Raw genomic sequence first — 6,000 nt, 5'->3', positions numbered from 1 at the left:
CAATCCTCCGTACCCATTAGCATAACTATAGCTTTATTATTAGCTCAACTTGGCTTACAGCCCTTCCGAAAACTTGGTAAGACAATAAATTTATTATATTCTACCCATAGGTACGTTGCGTTTAATTTTGTTTGAAAATGATATCAAGGATTTTTTTTCCGAAACTCTTCTGATTTTCATAACATCCCTTGGAGCCTAGAGGCCATAGTGACGTGATATACATTGTAAACCCCTGTGACAAAGTATAATAAAAGTATTTATTATACTTAAGTATTTATTATACTAATAATTGTGTTTGCTTATAATTGTGTACCCCTAAACCTTAGTTTCGATAACTAGCCTAACCCTAACCTATACTTTATTTTTAATTATTTTTTATTGTTTTGTGCTAAATTTTTAATATAGTTTCCCGTTATATATTTTTATTTAGAAAGTTTTAGTTTTGCATTGTAATACGTCAATTTTTCTCGACAGTGCTCAAGTGTTAATATTAAATACAATCGAAAACAGTTTTGAATATCACTTTTTAATTACCCTCAGGTGTCCGCTGTTAACGATTTCACTGCAGAATGTACTTTTAGTAAAACTCTTGCATTTTTATTGCAACAACGATAATAGCTTTGTTGCAAAACGTGTGTGGGGTTACATTTTTAATGAGCTGGTCCCCCTAATAATACTTTTGGTCTATGGTCTCAAATCAATTCGTAAGAATGTGATTTGATTATAGGTTTTAAACAATTAAGAGTTAAAATTGACTGATGTTAACAGAAATTTGTACTGTTCAGTAGTTGGCTTGAAACTGAGTCGATACTTGAAATGGATTTCCAGAATTTTCTCATGTTTCCGGGAAAACTTAGTGATTTTCGTTAGTAACTGAGTATAGACAGAACATTTAAGTACAGACTCGTAAGCTTCGGCGATGGTTTAATGGCAGCGTCGCATGACTCATAATTGAATAATCCAAAACTGTCGGACCATTCTATTCGTTTGATCTGCACCTGGGTTGTCTGTGACATCGCTGATGACGTTTCTAACATCGTTCAGTTGATGGTTTTTTTTTTTAGTAACTGACCGGCAATTTCAACGGCCGTCATCAGGCTACAACAAACATTGGCGGCACGGACAGGGGCCTAAGCAAATCAAATTTAGATCATTGGCGTGGATACGCCGCAAATGCGTTAGTTCTTTCGCTTCTCGAAAACATTTTACCGGGTGATCGGCACCAGTGGGGGGGGGAGGTGTGTCTAAATTTCATTGTGTCGGCACTTCTAACGGACAACGGCTCTTATCGGCCGGATCGGATCGAATTTGTACGGCCTTTGTCTCAGTCGAATTAAATACACACACACACATACTCAAATGTACACCGGCAACGGCCACAGAGGGTCGTCAACGTGGCCAGTATGGGCGGCACGCCGCTCGTAGAGGGAAAATGTTTGGAATGTCCAACGGTTGGGTTTTTCGGAATGCTACTCATACTGCGGGTGGTATGTATATACGTTTCAGTGTGTGTGTGTACGCCCCATAATATATATATATATATATATGTGTACATACGTAATATGTATCTTCGGAAACCGATACACCGTCACTAATTGACAACCGCGCTTTGCGGGGAGCTCCATAGTATCTTTATTGTTATATATATGTATGTGTGTAGTGTGTACACGGGATACGAAACGTCTTAATGGAACGTTCGGAGCGACGGGAGTGGAGTGGATAATTCTCCTTTAAAAACAAACAACACACACACAGACACGCACAGGTCATCGCCGCTTATTTTCTACCTCTCTATTTGTGTATTATTAATAATGTATATATATATATTACAGATTGCTTCTGCTGGTGCTGCTCTTCGCCGGTGTTGCTCTTATCTAAGTCTCGATCTTCCGTATGATAAATCACTGCACAAAAAACTACGGCGGTTGCCGTACCGGGTGTGGTTCGGACCACGTCATCGCTATTCCAAACGTAATTGATCGTCTTTAGAGATAGAAAGAGACAGAAGGAATAAAACCAGGGAGGTCCTCGGTGTAATTACACGTCCGTTTACCTAGAAATCGCGTTTGGTTACGCGAACCGCCGTCTTTACACTACACAAACAGTGTAATACCCGTGCTGGTGGTGAGGATTGTCTGGACTCTGCTAGACAACCGAGACATACAGTATATTGTACAATATACATAATGTTATACCCGATCAAATAGACGGGAAAAAAGTTCTATTGCGATTTGAAATATAATTATTAAAAAAGGGGAGAACAGGAGCAAACAGAGGTATAGTTTCCTGAAAAAAAAAGTAAAGCTGATCGACAATATTATGAAGTCCCTAATCCCATACAGCTTGAGGTATGAAACGAAGACAATTTTGAGATACTAATTTTGAAATTAGAAATGCTGAACCCTCTCAAGCTCCTGCCTTTAATGCATCTATGGACAAACGTGCATTTTGGTTTTACATCTGTACTTACTAGATTGCGTCTTCTGAAACTATTTGACACTCGTAGTCAGTGTCTCAACCAATGAACGGGATTGGGAGAGGGACAAGGGATAATAACTTTACTCCTTCCGAAACTAGCATCGTGTCACTAGTCACTACCATAAGTTCGTACCGGGTTCCAACTAAAATTTACAAAATTTTTTTAAATAAAAAAAACATTATTCATACACCGTAAAAATAATATGTGTGTCTAATACTCTAATGATTAAACCTCTTTCCTATAAAACAAAATCTAAAATACAATTTTTTACCAAGTTACCTTGGTAGATCCTGTTAGTAGGTAGTTAGTCCGAAATGTTCAGAGTTAAAAAATTCCGGATAGGATAGCTCGGTAAGAAATGTTTTTTATTAAAATAAAGACAATACTTACAATCTGTGTACAAAATAATACAATAGGTAAATGAGCTGAATATAGAAACTAGACAAGACGACGTGTAGGAAGGGAGCGTCCATTAACACTACTTCCAAATAGGAATTTAAATTTTCAGTTTAAGAGATTAGTACTTTTTATATTTATTTTTTTATTTTTGTTAAGTGTTGAGTAGATCACGTGGCCAGTTTCGTTTTAGTCGGCGAGGAGGATTGTCGGGAATTGTGAGAGAAGCTAGCTTAGATATAAGAGGATTTGAGTGGTTGAGAGCGTTCGTATGGAATTTTTTATAGTGGTTGGAAGCAAGGGTTGATAGCATTGGTATGTTGAGGTCATTGTGTAGGGTTCGATTACTAACATACCAGGGAGCAAAAAATGTTTTACATGGGAAAATAGGGTAAACCATTTAAACAAACATAATATTTTACTAGTATGAATAATGTTTTTTAGTTAGTTAATTATAAAGGTTTTCTTATATGAACAAACATATTAATACTAGCTGAACACCTGGTGTTGTCTAGGTGTTTACCTATTTATTCCAAAAACTATGAATTTGACACTAATGTAGATTATTTTTACACGTCACCCCCTCCCCCTTTACACCCTCATTCACAGGTGTGCCACGACCGATGTTTTGATAATGTTGTGAAGAATTCAAATGGTTTTTAAAAACTTAAATCGATGTATTCTTAAGGACAGTGCGTTTGAAGTGTAAACATGTATTTTTGTACAAAAATAGATCCTATATGCGTTATAAAAGTTGAAAAAAAAATAGATACTCCTTTCCTATGGTAATATGTAGGTATGTTTAAAAAATTTAGCTTAATGTTAAGTTTAAGCGAAAAATTGCCTATACAATGCGCCTTAATAAATGCTAGTGTAAAGTTCCTTAATATATATATATATATATATTATATTTATATATAAGTACAAACAAAAAAAAGATGAAAGACTACACTTTTTGTAAAAAATGTCCAGGTTGCTATGTGAGAGTGAATCAACCGGTATCAACAAAATAGTTTCATTATATTATTAATTATAATATATGGATAACATGCGGCAATAAATTGTTATAGGTAGACGATCAACCCTAATCATATCTACCCTAATACTAGAAATCTATTTTTAAACACATTGTTGCAATTAGGTACATTGATTTTATTGATATTTATATTTCTTATATTACAAGTATCTTTAGGGTTTATTATACGAAATACATGTTGATGAGTTTGATAATGCATTTTGTCTAAGAACATTATATTGTGCCTTGGTTAGACCGGTTTTAGAGTATAGTAGCTTCCTTAAGAGTTAGGGTCCTTCTCATGTGGGTTTAATTAAATCACTACGACGAAAGTTCTCACGCAATTTTATTCTTCTAAATACCATCAGAAAATCCATACAAGTCACTATGACTATAATCTTGATCTTTAGGTGAAAAGACATCGCTTTTTTATGTAAAAATTGTTAAACAGCCGCATTTCTTGTCCAGAGATATTAAGAAATACAAATTATATTCTATAATAGCAATCGAAACAATTTTTCACTGTCAAACGAAGAGTTATGACGTCGGCATTGAAATATTCACTACAGACAAACTAAGCATGATTGAAATTTGAAGTATCCACAGGACTAAAGCAATTCTTATACCAAATTAATATTCAATGAACAATCCATGTTGTATACGAGTGAGGTTCAAACATCCATCAGATGACGATGGTTCCAACTAGCTCATCGAGTTCAGTTAGACATTATTGTTATTTGTACCGCAGATGCACATAAACCATTATTTGTTTTTTTTTATTTTAGTATCTAAGTAGTATAATACATTTTTAAATAAATACAATTATAATATTGAATTTTACAACATTATATTAATGTTTAAATATCAGTATGTCTAAATGAAACGAATCCTCCTTAAAAATATGATACAGCCTCTCAACATACACCATTAATAATCATGTATAGGTACACGTATAGTCAAAGTTGGTGTCTCGGAGTAAAGTCTTAAGTCTAAATAACCAGGCATGATTATTAGATTACGAAATATTCCGAAATAACAGCATTTTTACCAAGACAATTTCCCATTGTACACTTTTTCCCAACGACCAGTTTCTTATCAAGTCCTTTTAACTTTTCAAAAAAACTACTTAAACTTAATTTTAAACCTGTAACCTCCTCTTAGACTGTAGCCTGCAAACCGAGGATATTTTTAGTTTAGCGGAGCGAAGCGACACACAGTGGCCTGAGAATGAAATTTAGATGGCAAAAATAGACCATTAAAAATGTTCAAAAAAATCTTTTTTTTTTTTTAGGATTACTAGTGTAAATATAAAATTTCAACTTAATAACATTTTTTGAACTGGAGTTATAGCCAAGTGAACTAAACACTTATGGTTTTTTCTGTTATTTTTAAAATTAAAATGCCGATAATTCATTAATTTTTTTTGGCTATTGAAATATGTAAAATAAAAAAAATAAAATGCTTGATTTTTAAGTAACAATGTATTTAAATAATGCCCAGATCTGTATAAATTACACAATATTATTTAAGTAAAAATAATACTTCATTAAAGCACAAATAAATATCATTTTTCACTCAAGCCTTGTACTTTTTTTTTTGGATATAACTTCAAAGCCATAGCCGAAAGACAAAAAATGCAACAAACGTTCATTAAGTAACATTAACTAAAAATATTCAGGCATACTATGATGAAAAACAAAATAAACTATTAAAAAAAACATATATTTCTTATCGGTCGAGTCCAGGGACGTACATAGAAAAAAGTTTTTGGGGGTGTTTTATGTACCTGTCTATTAAAGTATAATATAACATTAAAATTGAATAAGTAAATAACCATATATAAAACCAAACATTTTGGGGGGGTGTTTGAACACCAAAACACCCCCCTTAGTACGTGCCTGGTCGAGTCCAATGAGAAACCGACTAAATATATTATTTTCCATATCAATGCAGTTCACTCTTGCACTAAATGAAGGCAGAATAACTATTGGCTTAATTGACAGATTATAAAATAGAGCTTATTAATTGGCTTTATTCATATATATTAAGGAAATAGTAAAACATGTACAACTATGAAATCAGTAGTATTTTTTAAATAATTTTCTATTCG

The sequence above is a fragment of the Adelges cooleyi genome, unplaced genomic scaffold (genome assembly GCF_023614345.1).
Source record: "Adelges cooleyi isolate 19-005CV unplaced genomic scaffold, UGA_ACOO_1.1 ACOO_flye_CR_arks_rails_tigmint_CR_PRNA_23, whole genome shotgun sequence".
NCBI lineage: Eukaryota > Metazoa > Arthropoda > Insecta > Hemiptera > Adelgidae > Adelges > Adelges cooleyi.
Note: the sequence above shows the minus strand (reverse complement) of the source record.